Source organism: Triturus cristatus, chromosome 5_2, assembly GCF_964204655.1.
Source record: "Triturus cristatus chromosome 5_2, aTriCri1.1, whole genome shotgun sequence".
In the NCBI taxonomy this organism is placed as follows: domain Eukaryota; kingdom Metazoa; phylum Chordata; class Amphibia; order Caudata; family Salamandridae; genus Triturus; species Triturus cristatus.
The window spans coordinates 591,100,812-591,119,321 of record NC_140588.1 but is presented as its reverse complement, the minus strand read 5'-3'; positions in this window follow the sequence as shown (position 1 = coordinate 591,119,321).

The following is an 18,510-nucleotide window of genomic DNA, read 5'->3' as shown; positions in this document are numbered from 1 at the left end:
ACAGATGTTTTACGACACGCAAATCAACTTTGCATCACATAGGTAGTAGATGCGTTACGGCACTGTGCACGATTTTGAGCAACTTTACATCCCAATTCATGACTCATCACAGGACTCTGCGCTATGGTGTGCTGAATCCTAAACACGAAGGGGCAGATTTACATGCCCCTTGCGCCACTTTTGCGTCACTTTTAACATGGGAAAAATGAAGCAAAAGTGGAGCAAGGGGCTTGTAAATCTGCCCGGAAGTATCCTTGGTGCAGGGAAATGTTTCTGATGCAACGCTGCAGAACTCAGTGTTGCATCAAGAAAGGTACATTTGCCCTACTTTAAAAAAAATTGTGAATGTGCATCCTTTTGTAGAAGCAGTCAAGTATCAGCAGTCACAGTGAAACGTTCGGGCGACGCAAGATTATGCTGCAGACAGACATCAGTCTTTTAAAAACATTATACAGCATAACTAATAGATGTGGAATATATTTTAATAGTATGTGTCTCCTACATGGTTACACATGTTTGAATATATATTTATTGATATTTTTGTCTACAATTGCAACATCAAAAAACGTTTCTTCAGCTTTTTTAATTTCTTCATATCTTGTGTTTTCATTTTGAGAGAGTTGCTTAGCCTGTATGTTTTCCACACAACCTTCTAGTTTTGACATTCAAAAGTAATTGAAGACTGAGCAGCTGTTAAGAAAAGCTGTAAGGGTCCAATAATCAAGAAGTATCAGCATCAGAGTGGCACATTTTGAGGCATTAAAGCTAACTTTAAATTATTTTCTAGCATCTTGGGTGTTTTATAGTGACCTTAGGAAAGAACGCAGTGGATTGGCATAAGCGACTTTATGATGATTTGAAAGCATACATCATAAATGCCATTTTTGTTTTTTCTCGTGGAGACAGACTGGCTACTCTGCAAGCACTGAGCAATGCACCCAAATTCAGAAACGTGAATGAATACATTGTGCATGTTTGCTAAATCACAAATTGTGGCACTAAAATGTGATCATACTAAATAAATGCATTATGAATTATTGTGCAAAATTACGCATTTGTGGGAGCGGACTTAACGATTTTGTGTACTCTTTAATGATTTTTACGAAGAGGTGCTTGGGTAGAATAAAGGCGGTGGCGGCTCCTCCGCTAAAGTGGAGGAGCGTCGCTGCACTGCCTTGAAACAGTGAAAAAAAAAGGAAAAAATAAAATGATAAAATAATGTTATTCTCATTTTATTTTGACCTCTTGCTGCTGCACCTTTGCGTGACAGGGGGGGCTGCAGAGCAGGGGAGGAGTTGTAGACCTCTCCTAAGTGCGAAATGACTGTTTGGTCAGTCCTCTAGGGCTGCCCAAAACAGTCATGCGCACTTTCCCTGTTCTCCATGCAGGCTTCATTACAGCCTGCATGGAGAACATGCTCAGGCCACCAGTGCCTGGCTGAGTGCCGAACCACGGTGCTCAGATTATGTGATTGGTCTGGGGAGCCTGGGTGCTTACCAATCACAACGCTGCTTTGCAGCCTGGCTGTGCTTCCTGGAGTCTGAGATGGGGGAGAGCAGGAGCAGGGACGCAGGACCCGGGGGCAAGATTAGTGTATTTTATTTTTACAGTGTGCCCCACGTCATGGCTGCTCCTTCTCCCGCCCAGCCCGCGAGCCGTGCTGGCCACCACTGGATAAAGGACCAGTAAGGTGTCAGATATTAGGCTATGTGTGTGTAAAAGAATGGTGTGGAAGAAGGTCCACCAAGATGCCCTGTTGCAATTACATGCCTCACCAGGTGACGAATGGTCTGTGCAAACACAAGTGGGTGGACAGGTGGCAAATGTCATTGTCCCACTGCCTGGTGTCTGTCGGTTGGGTTCTATTTTTAACAATTGCCCATCTCTTTCTCTATTTCATCTTTCTTCGTATCTGCCTATCAATCTCACCATTCGGTAGAAGGCATGGAAAATAATTCCAGGAACTTTTCCTTTTTCAATTAGAACAAGGCAAATGTAAGTGTCTGGTTTACATTTAGGAACAGTTAGAGCAGAATGAATAATATTGGCTCTCATTGCAAACACAACACCAACGCTCTGCCAGTCTCACTCACATACATTCCACGCATGTGCAAAAGCAAAACTGGAGGTCGCTCATTCTCCTACATCACACCCAAGACATTAAATGTCCTCCCTCAAAACATCAGACCTTCTTACTCATTTCTGAAGACCTGGCTCTTCATGTTAGCACCTTGGGGACCACACACAAATGAATATAGCATAGCATAACATAGTATAAATATTATAAACACTAAATGAATTAATGAGAGCAGACCTGGTCCCTTAAAGGTTTGTTGACTACGATATGGCCGCTGGTGTACATATAAACATGTGTTAAAATATAGTTAAAAAAGTCAAAAGTAATAGAAATTTACTTAAATGTTTATTGGTTGGCATGCCACAATGAAAAACGGAAGTATTGTTACAGAGCTCTGTGGAATTACAGCAGAAAATACATTAATTACAACATTTATGACAAGCACTTGTATTAAAAGGAAAAGAAATATGCTGACACTTCTTTCCATTTTTGGAAATTAAAAGTATTATAGATGTTGACACTTAAAAATTAAGATTTATTATACAAGTAAAGCATAGTGGCAGAACAAGAAAATCACAGTACCAAGAGTCTATCCTGATCTCCTGGTCTCATGAGCACTGACAATGATGATAAAGATGCAATTGACTTGTCGATGGAGGATGTTGTCATCGATGCCTCTAATAAAGTAAAACATTTAGGACACTCTAGGAAGTTAGTGTCAGGAATTTGGAGATAGGTCATCTCATCTGTCTTAATTTATGTGGATGAAAGGTAGTGAATTACAAGATTATCAGGGGCTGTACAAAGGAGCACATGTTCAGTCTTTGTTTTGCAGATCTGCGCCAACCACTGATTGATTGTAAGCTCACTGACTCCTGGGAGCTTGTTAAGGAGGCAGCATGCTGGGTCAGCACCAGGGTCCACAAGAAGTTTTCGGGGGGATCACCTCCAGGGTGGACAAGGTTCTCAACTGAAGAAGGGGGAGGCTAAATAGTGTTTCCCTGACAGAAATTCCTCAGGGAAGTCACACCCCAAGTGCTATGAGTGTCAACAAGAAGGGCTCTTAAAGGGGTCCCACGCGGGCACAGCTCCCCACTAGTAGATAGTATAGCACTTGGGGAGGACAATGTCCCAGTTTATGGGGAGAACAGCGCATAGGTTACCCTAGTGTCACTGGATGGCAACAAGATGGTGCATAGAACTCACATGTCTAGTAACACTAGAATAACAGCCAGTGGGTCACCATCACCAGACAGAGGGTGGAGGATCTGAGAGACACTGGAGTCAGCATGACAACTGCCAGATATATTTTGATGACCTCAGAGCAGGTAGTCTCAAATGGATTCACCAAATTGTTGCAGCCAACAACCATGAGAGTCACTACTCAGTGGCTCTAGTAATTGGGGGGGGGGGGTTCAGGTTCCTTGAGGGTAGCTGTGAGTCCATCCATGACTGTGGATTGTTTACTTGGCAATGACCTAGAGTAAATCGCCTGGAGGGAGGCAGAGCTCAGGTCACACTTGAAGATGTTAGGATTGCCTCTGTGGAATGCCTGACCACATGATCCTTGGCCACCTGAGAGGGTAGTCAGGAGGACCTGGAGCCTAAAACAATTGCCCATGTGCCTGCCAAATAGCAGAAGAGAAAGGAGCATGGGAAACCTGCTCCTGAAACTCCTACGCCCCGTGAGGGGGCTGAACCAGAATCGGGTGTCCCAAAGTCTACAGGGGAGGACAATGTTGACATGGGGAACTTACCTGAGCTGGTCAGCTGATAGCAGGAAGGGGATCCCACCAAGGAAGAATTCTGCAAGGCACAGATGAAGAGCCATACCCAGGAGGACCTACTATGACAGGCCAAAGGCCCAGGCAGCTGGTGACACCTCTGGTGATCACCTGATCTACTGGAAGAATGGACTACTGTGTAGCGAGATTAAGGTTCCTGAGCCTAGTGCAACAAATGTTGGTCGTCCTACAGTGCTACAAGGCATTCCTACTGAAGCTGGCTCATTATGTACCCCTGGTAGGTCATCTAGGGCAGGACAATACCTTCAATACACTTGTAACCCACTTTTATTGGCCCTGGATGAGGAGGGCCTCAGATACTTTCTACAGGTCGTGTCCTGCCTGCCAGGCCAGTGGCAAGTCAGCAGGGAAGTGCAAGGCTCTCCTGCAGCCATTTCAGCTCATTAGCGCCCACTTTGAAAAGTTCGCCATCGCCATTGTTGGGCCTCCGGACCCGAAGACAGCCATGGGACCTTGCCATCCAGTACTTGGGGGTCATCACACTGAGGATGGTGACTGTACCCACAGGGGCCAGGGCACTGATGGGGATATTTACCCATGTCAGCATACATGAAGGTCACATGAAAGGAGTGTCGAATAGCCTGCAAGTTCTCTACCCTTTACCACCCACAGACTAATGGGCATGTTGAGAGGTTCAGCAATATCATCAAAGGTATGATCTTGGCTTGTTAGAATCCTTGATGCAAAAGTAGGGCGTCCTCTTGCCATGCCTGTTGTTCTGGGAGGTGCAGTGCAAGGACCTCTCAGTCTGATAATGGAGGGGTGGTAGCAAGCTCTCAGGAATGGCCCCAAGATGTGAGCAGCTAAATGTTGGAACTCTGTAGCCCGATGAAGGGCTTCTAAAAGCAAGCTAAGGTGAATCTAGAAGCCAGTCAGGAGGTCACAAAACAGTGGCACGACCAGAAGGCTATTCTAAGCGAGGTTCAGCCTGGCCAAAAAATGTGGGTAAAGGAGCCTGTGGAGCTCGGGCCCAGTAAGACCATTAGTTTGGGCCGTATAAGTTGAAAGATATCTATAGTGAGGTCACCTATCTGGTGGACCTCTAGGAACCATTTAAGGGTTTCTGCAGGATGGGTCAGTGGAATGTGTCAACATCTCCCCCATCCTGTCACAAAAACAACAGTGAGACTGCCGCCAGATGTCGGGTCAGTTTGCCTCTCTGTTCTCCCTTTCTCCATGGCTCACTACATGGTGTACCCATGATATTAACCCTGTGGACAGTACAACAGTGAAGAGTGTAATCTACCAGTTGTCTGATAAGGTGAGAGCCAGCATTAAGGAAGAGGTTGACAAGATGTTGGAGGTATGGGCTATGGAGCCCTCCAACAGACCTTGGTCCAGCACGGTGGTGTTAGTGCCCAAGGCTGCTCTTGCAGATGCCACCCCAGAACTTCGATTCTATATTGATTACTGGGGGTTCAATGACATCACCAAGACTGAAGTGCACCCCATCCCCAGTTCTGATGAACTAATAGATCAGCATGATTGACTTAATGTCTGAGTACTGGCTGATTGCCTTGAATGAAGGGGCTAAAGAGAGATCTGCGTTCTCTACCCCAGAAGGCTAATTCCCATTCAGAGTGATTTCCCTTGTGTTGAAGAACATTCTTGCAACTTTTCAGAGGTTGGTCGAGCAAGTCCCAGGTGGGCTGGAGAGCTTCAGTGCTGCATACCTTGACAACATTGCAGTCTTACGCTGGCTGAGAGGACGATTTGTGCCACCTCATTGAACTTCTTTTGGCTCTGCAGAGATCACGCCTGACTATCAACGCCAGTAAGCGCCGGATAGGGCAGGATTTGGTAGTCTACAGAGGACGGACCTGACTATCAAGGCCAGTAAGTGCCAGATAGGGCAGGGTTCGGTAGTCTGCTTAGGACACCAAGTGGGAGGAGGCACGACCCTCCAGGCCAAGATCAAAACCACTCTAGCTTGGGAACATATTAACGGGTTTGAGTAAATTGGAACCATCAGATAACAATGTGTATGATACCAGAAGTTCTGGCGGGGCAACAAATTCGAGTAAGCACAAGCTTGTCTAATATACTGAGTATTTACTTGTAAGACGGCCGACGAGTAATTCTTTGGTAAACAACAGACGTGCATATGTCATGGGTAACCATCAGTACTTTCATAACCTATAAGGCTATCAGCTCATCCTATATATAAATGAGGTACAGACCTGATGAGGAAAGAGAGTTAATTAGCATGGGGCTTTGTTTGATTAGAACAAGGAAGAATCTTGGAGAAATGTTCACCCGCAAGAACAGTAGAAAATTAGGCTGTACATACTATACTCATGGTTTCTAGAATAAGAGGGTTATATGATTGAAGGGATCCTAAGGTTATGTATTTAAGCTTAAGGGTATGAAAACTGTGGTCCCTCACCCTATAAAAACAGAAGTAAAAGTATAATCGGTTCTAATAGTACATGCTTATAAACCTACCATCTAATTCTTCTCTTTAGCACACTCTAGAGCATAGATTCATACATGAACAGGGACCACACAATGTAGAAAAGAATGATGTACAAAAAAATAAGGCATGCAAGGTATTTTCTATCACTTTGAAGGCCGTTTATGATCTTGAGAAGGCCCTCGGAATCTACTTCCTCTGCGACAAGCTCGGAACCTACTTCCACCTCAAGATCCAAAACCTCTACGACAACTTCATTGACCTCCCACCAGACGCAACAGCAGCCCCACTGCCCCCCAGAGATGCAAGCCAGCCCACCGTCTCCATCTGGGCACCAATCACGTCCGAAGACACTACCTCGACCATGAAGAGCATCCACTCGGGGGCCCCCACTAACCCTGCCCCGCCCCACATCTACCAAAGAGCCGCATCCACCATCGCACCCGAACTATAACACCACCTTCAAGACAGGCACTTTCCCAGACGACTGGAAGTTCACAGAAGTCAGGCCACTGCTTGAGAAGCCCACAGCTGACCCCACCAACCTTAAGAATTACCGCCCTATCTCACTCCTCCCTTTCGCAGCCAAAGTTGCAGAGAAAACAGTCAACAGACAACTGACACACTTCATCAAAGACAACGGCATTCTCGACCCATCCCAATCCAGATTCAGAAGAAACCACAGCACCAAGACCTCCCTGCTCGCTGACACAGACGACAACTGCACCCTCCTGGACCAAGGCCACTCCGCAGCCCTCATCCTACTCGACCTATCAGCAGCCTTCGACACCATCTCCCACCGCACACTAATCGCTAGACTTCACTACGCTGGCATACAAGGAACAGCCCTGGACTGGATACGATCATTCCTCACAGGAAGAAGCCAAAGGATCAGACTACCACCTTTCCTCTCCAATCCCACAAAAATAATCTGCGGAGTCCCTCAAGGGTCATCACTGAGCCCTACCCTCTTCAACATCTACATGACCCCCCTCGCAGCCATCGTCCGACAACACAGCCTCAACATTGTATCCTACGCTGATGACACCCAGCTCATCCTCTCCCTCACCAAAGACCCCAACACCAAAAACTAAACTTCCAGAAGAAATGCAAGACATTGCAGTCTGGATCACCAACAGTTGCCTGAAGCTCAATGTGGAGAAGACAGAAGTACTTGTCCTTGGAACAATCCCCTCAGCCTGGGACAACACCTGGTGGCCGACTGCCCTCGGTGGCCCACCAACCCCCTCGGACCACACCAAAAAACTCGGTATCGTGCTCGACTTGTCACTCACCATGAACCGACAGGTCAACGCCATCCCCTACAGCTGTTTCAACACCCTCCGCATCCTCTGCAAGACCTTCAAATGGATACCCCCAGAGTCAAGGAAGACAGTCACCCACGCACTCATCACCAGCAGACTGGACTTTGGAAACGCACTCTACGCCGACATCAAAAAGTCCCTACTCTGCAAACTCCAGACAATACAGAACACCATTGCCAGGTTACTACTCGGCATTCCCCGGCAAGAATACATCAGCCAACATGTACGAAGTCTCCACTTGTTCCTCATGGAGAAAAGAGTCACCTTCAAAATCCTCACTCATGCCTAGAAATGCCTACACAACAATAGACCCAAATACCTTAATGACAGAATCAACTTCCACGTACCCAGAAGAAACCTCCGATCCACTAACCTCGCACTGGCGGAAACCCTGCACATCCACAGAGCCAGAGCAGGTGGAAGATCCTTCTCTCACATCACGGCCAAGACCTGGAACGAGCTACTGGCAGACATCTGATGCGCCCCCTCGCTGAACACCTTCAGAAAGATCCTCAAACCTGGCTCTTTGGCTAAACAGACCGGCGGCCCCCTCCTCCCCCCAGCGCCTTGGGACCATCACAGGTGAGTAGCGTGATTACAATCCCCAAGATTGATTGATTGATTGAGAAGGGGAGTCAGACTGGCACAGATAGTGGGGTAAGCGTTAGACTACAACTATTTTAGATGATAAGAATAATAGCGGTGCTACTATATTATATTATATATAACAGCTTTGTACATGATAGCAACAGGTATGGTGCAGAAGATAATACAATCCTAATATTAAAAGGATCAGTAGATAGAACATCCCTGTCTTCTGATATACAGTAAGTCAAGATCGTATAATGCATCTAATATTATACAAGACCTCCTAATAAGTGAGGTTACCTAACCAATATGGGGATTAATAACCTGATTGGAGGTGATTTTTTTTTTAACCACTGATATAAGCCCTTGAAGAGAAGAGTAAATGGATATTTGATCATGGTGCATATTATTCTAGGATGAATTCAGTTTGATATTACCATTGTATCATCCAACTAGGGGGATTTATTTTAATATTACATGACAGGCCCACAATATTCATGCGTGGTTCTCGTCCTATTATGACTAACGATCTGGAATTAATTTAAATACTTTGGTTGTGCTGTAAGAATGGGTTTTGTTCATATACATAGATATACCACGTCTCTGCCCAAGTTGGACGGAAAGGTGCTCTATTTTCCGGTGGAGCATTTACCTCTCCCGGCAGGACCCGGCAGGTAATATCCTCCACTGTGTAGCTCGCAAGCACAGAAAATAGGGAGCACACTGTTGAGCAAGTTCTACCTTCTCTTTCTTAGCATAAGAGTACAAAACATATTCACCCTGTGAATTGTAGAGAGTGTGACTATTTCTGTAGTCAATAGTTTACACTGAATTAAATGACGATAGGTATGAAATGTAACTTATATAAAATTGTTTAATCTGAACTAATTGAGCTTTTTATGTTTTTTTTATCTCCTTTAGTAACTATTTTAAATGTATGAAGGTATATATATATATATATATATATTATATATATAAAGCGCAAAAAAAAAGGTTGCAGACTCTCCCACCACTTGCGATGGCAAGCTTGCGGCAGGGTAGCGCACCCCTTCAGTGTTTCCCAAAAATCACCTCCTCCAATATATCGAGCTCCGAAACGCAACGGGTGTTTTTGATGTCTAAAATATAATAAACACGCTTAAGGAATTGAGCTGTGGCCCATCTCTTTCTATATGAAATAGGAGTATTGGAGGAGGTGACTGTTGGGAAAAAAAGAAATACTTTAAATGACCACATTTCATGTCTGAGATAACATACAGATGACAGATGATGGGCCCGATTCACAAAGTCTAACTTTCCAACTTTCAGTATTCCCAAAGGGCATTTACGAGTAGTAAATGCCCTTTGTAAATACCGAAAGTCGTAAAGTTAGACTTTCGTCTCACTTTACCTTTGTGAATTGGGTCCGATGTTTAGTATGTATTATTATGCTTCATGCTTTTAAACTTTTTTACTGTATATTAACTGACTTGTAAATTGTGGACACAATCACATTTATTTGAAATATTTAAATAAACATACATTTATTCAATAAAAGAGACAGTCACAATTGATTATATTGATAAACAATACACATAAGTATTTTATTCAATGCATTGCAATTGGACTATTAGTCAAGATTAAGATGATTCATGGATACATAGTGTAAGCACAAAAGGCAAATTTTGTTTAACTACTGGAATGGACCACACCAAGGCTGATGTTTTCTCAAGGTTCTTCCATCTTAGTGAAAAAAACTCCCAAGGGTTTGAGTAGTTCTCCCCACTTTCAGCTGTGGTGAAATTGTGTTAAACAGGGCATCCTTATTGTGATTTTCCCCAAAACCTTTTGCTTTCAGAACTCATGTTTTGCTGGCCCATGGACCCTGCACACTTTACCACTTCTAACCAGTGCTCAAGTGCTGTCTCCTTACATCTGTTAGATTGGTTTATCCCCAACTGGCATATTTAATTTAGTCCCTATTAAAGTGGCACTACCTGTGCCTAAGGCCTGTTAATTAAATGCTGCTAGTAGGCACTGATTGACAGATTGTGCTACCTTCTTTGGTAGTACTTGAAACATGTTTCAAGCCTGTCATTGCAGTCTGTGTGTGTGTGCAGTTTTAAACTCCCATTTCGAACTGGCAAGGTAACTTTTTGCTAGGCCCATACCTTATTTTTAATACATATAACTCACCGTTACGGTAAGCCCTGGACAGCTAAGAGTGCCGGATGCAATGTATTTCAATTGTAGGAAATGTACGTTTAAGTTTTTCATGTCCTGGCACTGAAATCTCTTAAATTCATTTTTCCACTACTGCAAGGCCTGTCTCTCCCATAGGATAACATCGGAGTTACCTTATTACATTTAATTAGTAAAACTTCCAAATGAGAGCAGGTAACTAATTCATGTTTTGTGTCTTTGGAACTGTAATGAACTATCATACCTCATGGGGAGGTTGGCTTTTAAATTACAATTCAGAAAATCCCACTTTTAAAAAGTTGGTATTTTCCTGCCTTTGCAGTTTGACGCCTGCCCCCCAAAAATGGTTCACATGACTAGACGTAGTTGGCAGTTAGTCTTTTAGTGTTCGTCCTAGAAAGCCACACACAATGAGGAGCTTAGGCGTTACTGGATAAGCCATTACTGGCAGGATTGGAGGGAATTACCCTGGTCCAGTATGACCTCATGTAACCCCTTAGCTTGAGCTCAACTAATCCCTTAGCATTATTTGCTTCCAAGCACTACTTTTTTTATTTTAATTATAAAAAATTCATAACTCAAGTTCTACATTGTTGTCTATGTTTCTAACCCTGTGTGGAGTATTTTTGTGGTGTTTTTCTGTTACTCTGTGTGAGTGTGAGTGTGTGTGTGTGTGTGTGTGTGTGTTTGTGCATGTGTGTGCATGTGGTTGTGTGCGTGTGTGGTTGTGTGTATGTGGTTGTGTGTATGTGGTTGTGTGTATGTGGTTGGGTGTGTGGTTGTGTGCATGTGTGTGTGGTTGTGTGTGTGTGTGTGGTTGTGCGTGTGTGTGGTTGTGTGTGTGTGGTTGTGTGAGTGTGTGGTTGTGTGAGTGTGTGGTTGTGTGCGTGTGTGGTTGTGTGTGTGTGTGGTTGTGTGTATGTGGTTGTGTGCATGTGTGGTTGTGTGTATGTGGTTGTGTGTATGAGGTTGTGTGTATGTGGTTGTGTGTATATGTGTGGTTGTGTGTATATGTGTGGTTGTGTGTGTGTTTGTGGTTGTTTGTGTGGTTGTGTGTGGTTGAGTGTGTGAGTGTGTGGTTGAGTGTGTGTGTGTGTGTATGTGTGGTTGTGTGTGTGTGTGGTTGTGTGTGTGGTTGTGTGTGTGTGTGTGGTTGTGTGTGTGTGGTTGTGTGTGTGGTTGTGGTTGTATGTGTGTGTGGTTGTGTGTGTGCGGTTGTGTGTGTGTGGTTGTGGTTGTGTGGTTGTGTGGTTGTGGTTGTGTGGTTGTGTGGTTGCGTGTGTGGTTGTGTGTATGTGGTTGTGTGTATGTGGTTGTGTGTATATGTGTGGTTGTGTGTGTTTGTGGTTGTTTGTGTGGTTGTGTGTGGTTGTGTGTGTGGTTGTGGTTGTGTGTGTGGCTGTGTGTGTGGTTGTGTGTGTGTGTGGTTGTGTGTGTGTGTGGTTGTGTGGTTGTGTGTGTGTGTGGTTGTGTGTGTGTGGTTGTGTGTGTGTGGTTGTGTGTGGTTGTGGTGGTGTGTGGTTGTGGTTGTGTGGTTGTGTGTGTGGTTGTGTGTGTGTGGTTGTGTGTATGTGTTTGTGTGGTTGTGTGTATGTGTTTGTGTGTGTGTGATTGTGTGTATGTGGTTGTGTATATATGTGTGGTTGTGTGTGTGTTTGTGGTTGTTTGTGTGGTTGTGTGTGGTTGTGTGTAGTTGTGGTTGTGTGTGTGGTTGTGTGTGTGGTTGTGGTTGTGCATGTGGTTGTGTGTGTGGTTGTGTGTGTGTGTGGCTGTGTGTGTATGTGGTTGTGTGGTTGTGTGTGTGTGATTGTGTGTGTGAGTGTGTGTGTGTAGTGCAGAAATACTTTACACATTGCTTCTTTAGATAAGCCTGACTGCTCTGTGCCAAGTTACCAGAGGGTGAGCACAGGTTATATATTGGTTTGTATGTAGCTTACCCTGAATAGAGAGGTGGTTCTAGTTTGTAAAGGGAGCATTTTCTGTCAACAAGAAACCCTATGTCTAACATTAGTGATCAATGGTGACGATAGGACTTGAGTTTTCGCAGTACCATATAGTAACACATTGTTCACTACAGCTCTATGCTAAGATCACTTTGATCATTTTTCAGCTCTCCTTCACTTGAGATATTTTTTTTCCTAAGAGTCTTTTTTCCCCATACTCATTTTTGTCTGCAATGCCTGAAACCTAATCTGACAATATGGAATTTTAACTGGCCAATCTGGAAACCAACACAGTGGACCATCTCAAGTGATTCTGCTAAGAAAGATGGGTATTTATTAAGGGTAGTGCCAAGAAGGCAGAGCTTCAGAAAGCCTAAAGAGCATGGGCAGCAGCCCACCAGACCAACACAGATGATGAGGAGGAGGAGTCATAGTCTGTTGAATAATTGGAGAAGGACCTGTCTGGAGGTCATGTCATGCAGCCTACTGATGTGGGGTTAACATCCCCCTAGGACTGGAGGTGCGCAGCAGACCGGGTATAAATATGTCTTCAAGTAACCTGTTCCAATAGCTAGAGGACAGGTGGGAGGAGAGGGAACTGAATCTATTGCTTGCACAGTTTCTCTAGCAGGCCTCTGCCAAGCTAGAGAAGGAACAGGCCCTTGCTAAAATAGAAAACGAAATAGAAGAGCTGACCATGGAGGAGACAAAAATGGCTCATAAGCTCAGCATGAGAGCTGGACATAAGAGCCCTACAAGTGGGGTCTAGTAACAGAAGTGGTGGCAGCATACCTGCAGAGTCCACTGGCGAGTCCAGATATCCAAGGATTTGGTGCCCTGTTATGTGGTGGGGGATGCCATAGACAAATGGTTTGCAGCCTATTAAGTGGCTATAAGGGTGCACAAGGTCCCAGAGGAGGTCTGGAGTGGTAGTTTATAGAGTTATATGCCCACAGTGAGAAGGGACACACTCCCTACACTACAGTTAGAATACCAGACATGCTACACTTCTAAGAAGGACAAACTAGTCAGTAAATGTGGACTTACCCCTGAGAGTTATATGCTCAGATTCATGGGCAGCCACAATATCTCATCACAAACATAGGTGGATTTCTTGGATAATGCCAGCAATGCACTAAAGGGCTGGGTGAGAGGCAGCAAGGTTTATGATTATTCAGGACTGTACAACTTAATTTTAAAGAAGCACATGCTTGATATTTGTTTTCCAGAGCTGTGTCAACACCTGTATGATAACAACCTTACAGGCCTGAAGGTGCTTGCAGAGTAGGCTGGCATCTGGGTCAGCACCAGAGTATCCAAGAAGGCATCTGTAGTGGGGGCCCCCAAAATAAAGTTCAGGGTTCCCACCAGAAAAAGGAAGAAGTAGATAAAAAAGACAGAGTTCTCTAAAGGCCCCCAAAAAAACTCATATTAGAAAGTGTGTGATTCTCATTCCCAATCTGGCCCCAGAAGCAACACTACCCTGACAAAAGCTAGCAGCCAAAGACTCCCAAGTGCTCTGAGTGCTTTGAGTATGTACACTAAAAAGGGGATGCCAATTGTCCGAATAGAGCATCACCTCCCACTGGAAGAAAGACTCCAGGCATGACTAGAGTAGTGTTGGGGGAGGAGCTTTTCCCACTTAATGGGGGGAGTTTAGTGAGGTTACCCTAGTGTCCCTGGGTGACAGTGAGACGGTTCTTAAAATCCATGTGCACACAAATACTATAAAGAATAGGCAATGGGTCAACATCAATGGGCAAGGTGCTGAGGCTCTGAGGGATGCAGGTGACAGCATGAATATGGTAAGGAGTCAGATAGTGTCCCCAGAGCAGTTGATTCCCAATAAATAACACCAAGTTGTGGTGGCTTACAACAGAGAGGGCCATGTTCCATTTGAGTGGGGAGTCAGGTCTTCTAAAGGTTGCTGTGAGCCCTGTCAGACCTGTGGACTGTTTGCTTGATAATGACCTTGAGCACACAACCTGGAAGGAAGTGTAGCTCAAGACTTATGTGGAGATGTTGGAGTTGCCTTACTGGGTCTGTGCTATCACACAGTCTATGGCTGCCCAGGATGGGAGTCAAAAGGGGCTGGAACCTGGGCACCTGCAGTGACCACTCTGAAACCCACTGATGAGTTCACTGCTTCCCTTGGTGACCTGCCTACACTTGCTGGCTGGCATATAAAATGAGGACCCACCAAGGAGGAGTTCTGTAGGGCACAAATGGATTGTCCAATCCTTTAGGGCATGATGCAGAGGCTGAATCCCAAGCAGCAGGTAATGCCTCACATGTACTGTGAGGACAACCTCCTTTACAGTGAGCCTAAGGCTCCTATGCATGTTACAACAAGGGCCCTGGTGGGACCCCAATGCTACAGGGACTTACTATTGGAGCAGACTCACAAAAGTCCCTTGGCAGGACAGCTGGGCCAAGTCTTGTCCTCCACTTTTATTGGCCTAAGATCAATAATTCCTTTGATGCATTTTGTAGGACTTGTGTGACCTAACAGGCCAGTGGGAAGACAGGGCAGATGCTGAAAGCCCATCTTAATTTGCTTGCCAATTGTTGTCAAACCCTTTGAATGACATTAACATTGTTAGATCTATGGATCCCCAGACTGCATCAGGCAACAGGTTAATCCTGGTTATGATGGATCATGTCACTAGGTTTCCAAAGGCAATCCCTCTGAGGACCATGACTGCACCTGCAGTGGCAAAGGCCCTAATGGTGATTTTTAACTGAGTGCGTTTCCCCCTGGAAGTTGTGTCTGCCAGGGGCACAATCTTCATGTCTGCATATATGCAGTCAATGTGGAAGGTGTGTGGGGTAACCTGCAAGAGCTCCACTCTTTACTACCCACAAACAAATGGGCTTGTGGATTGATTCAACAAGGCACTGGGGAGCATGATTAGAGGGCTACCTGAGGCTCTGAGGAATAAGTGGGACATCCTCTTGCCATGCCTGTTCTTTGCCTACTGGGAAGTACATCAGAAGGGAGTAGGCTTCAGCCTCTTTAAGCTTCCATGTGGGCACCCTGTCAGAGGACATTTAGGTTTGGTCAAGGAAGGATGGGATCAAGCTCCCAGAAAGATTCCCCAGGAGGTGGTAAGCTACATGCTGGCCTTCGGGAGCCAAATGGCTAAGCTCTGGAAGCATGTTTCAAAAACTTAGAAGCCAGTCAGGCTCTGATGAAAGAGTGGTATGACCAACATTCTACCACTGTGAAATTGCAGCCTTGGCAAAACGTGTGGGTTATGGGAACCCAAGGCCCTCCAAGACATTTGAACTGGGTCCTATGTGGTGAATGAGAGGATAAATAAGGTCACTTACCTGGTGGACCTCAAGACCCCCAGGCAACCCCACAGCCCCTCTTTGAGAGGTCTGAGCTCACCAAGCTGGTGGTGACAGATGGAGAAGAAGAGAAGGAGAGTGAACCTCCCCCCCCCCTTAGCTTCCAAGGAGAAAAAGCAGTATGTGGAGGGGGTAGAAATCCTATCACCCAGTCTAACTCCTGAACGGAAGAGAGACTGCAGCCAAGTGTGGGGGAAGTACTCCTTGCTGTTCTCCCTTACTAGTCAGCATTAAGAGTGAATTCTATATAACGCGGGAATCAAGGGTGATAGAACCCTCCAGTAGCCCCTGGTCTAGTCCTGTGGTTCTGGTACCAAAAGCTGCCCCACCGGGCACTTCACCTGAACTGAGGTTCTGTGCTGATTAAAGAGGGTAAACTCAGTGAGAAATGCAGATGCTCATCCAACTCCCAGGCTGAAGAGCTTAATGACCAGTTAGGGCCTGCCCAGTACTTTAGTACCTTTGATCTTACATCTGGGTACTGGCAATTTATCCTAACAGAAGGTGCAAAGGGGAAGTCATCCTTCTCCACTCCAGAGGCACATCACCAGTTTTGTGTGATGCCCATTAGACTCAGGAATGCCCCTGCCACCTTCCAGAGTTTGGTGAACCAGGTCCTTGTTGGCATAGAGGACTTCTCAGCTGCCTTCTTGGATGACATAGCTGTCTTCAGTAGTGTTAGACCTGGCCCTTTTGACAGGTTTATCCCCAAAACTTTTTTGCCTTTTGCCTCCTATTTTTCTGAACCTGTTTTTCTTGGCAATAGGATTCTGGGCACTTAACCACTGCTGATTAGTGCTAAAGTGCATATGCTCTCTGGCATGGCCTGGCATGGCTGTTCGGACCAGGGCTCACACTGGAATGGCATGGTGCGCTCTCTGCAGAAATTGTGACAATGATTGGTTATCCATGATTGGCACGCATGATTTACTGGTAAGTCCCTAGTAAAGTACACAGTGTGTGCCAGGGCCTGTAAATCAAATGCTACTAATGAGCTTGCAAAAGACACAAAACTGATAGACGGAATGCAGCATAAATCAAAACATTCACCCCCAGTCAAGAGATCTGGGTTAAATCCATCATTCTTTTGCTCACCATGCCACCCCAGGTTAGACCCAGCCATATGCAAATCAGTCTTGAACCTGTGCCACATGGGAACAGTCCAGCCCGAACTGCCAAGCCAGGTCCTCCCTGGACTGGAAACAAGCATCCTAGGACCGGTTTCAGGGTTTTACCCCTCATCAGCCAGGATAGCTTGTATCCAGTGGCACAGTGAGCCCGGGACCCATGTCTGGGCATACACGGCACACTTAGGGTGAGAAAGCAAAAGACACACAATTGATGTTCGGAATGCAGAACAAATCAAAACATTCACCCCCAGTCAAGAGATCTGGGTTAAATCCATCTTTCTTCTGCTCTCCATGCCACCCCAGTTTAGACCTGGCCATATGCAAATCAGTCTTGACCTTGTGTCTCCTGGGAAAAGTCCAGCCCGAATTGCCAAGCCAGGTCCTCCCTGGCCCGGAAACAAGAATCCTAGTACTGATTTCGGGGTTTTACCCCTCATCAGCCAGGATAGCTTGAATCCAGTGGCAGAGTGAGCCCAGGATCCACTTCTGGGCATACCCGGCGCACTTAGGGTGAGAAAGGTAAAGACACACAATTGATGGACAGAATGCAGAACAAATCAAAACATTCACCCCCAGTCAAGAGGTCTGGGTTAAATCCATCATTCTTTTGCTATACGCAATTGATGGACGGAATGCAGAACAAATCGAAACATTCACCCCCAGTCAAGAGATCTGGGTTAAATCCATCATTCTTTTGCTACACACAATTGAGGGACGGAATGCAGAACAAATCAAGACAATCACCCGCAGTCAAGAGATCTGGGTTAAATCCATCATGAACCATTGGGCACAGGGTCAAGACTGATTTGCATATGGCTGGGTTCAAACTGGAATGGCATGGTGAGCAAAAAAATGATGGATGTTGGCTCAGAAATCTTTACTGGGTGAACGTATGGCATTCAACGGCATTCTGTCCATCAATTGTTGTTTTTTTATTTGTCACCCCGAGTAGGAAGGGTATTCCCAGATGTGGGTCCCGTGCTCTCCATGGCACTCGAGTTAAGCTATCCTGGCTGATGAGGGGTGAAACCCTGAAACCGGACCTGGGATGCTTGTTTCCAGTCCAGGGAGGACCTGGCATGGCTGTTCGGGCCAGGGCAAAGGGTCAAGACTGATTTGCATATGGCTGGGCTCAAACTGGAATGGCATGGTGAGCAAAAAAACTATGGATTTAGGCACAGATCTCTGTACTGGGGTGAATGTATGACATTGTTCTGCACTCTGTTCATCAATTGTTGTTTTTACTAATGGGCTTATAGCACTGGTTGTGCCATTCGCAGGATTAGCCTTGTAAATGTGTCTCAGACCTACCACTGTAGTGTCTGTGCACACAGTTGTGAACTGCCATGTTGCCCTGGTAAGTACACCCACTTGCCAGGCCCAAACCTTCCCTTTCCTTACATGTAAGGCATCCCTTAGGTAGGCCCAAAGTACCTCCATGGGCAGTGTGAAGTGTTGTTGAGAGGTGAGACATGTACTGGGGTGTGTGACGTGTCCTGATTTTGAAATATCGTGTATTTTGTGTTTTCACTGTTAAAATGCTATCTGTCCCATGGGCTTATCATTTGGGCTGCACTGTAAAATATTTACATGTGTAACTTGCAATAAGGACAAGATAGGAAAATTGAGTTTAGGCTTTCTGAACTCAGAATTTTTTAACACACCTTTTAAATTAAATTAAATTCTGTGTTTGA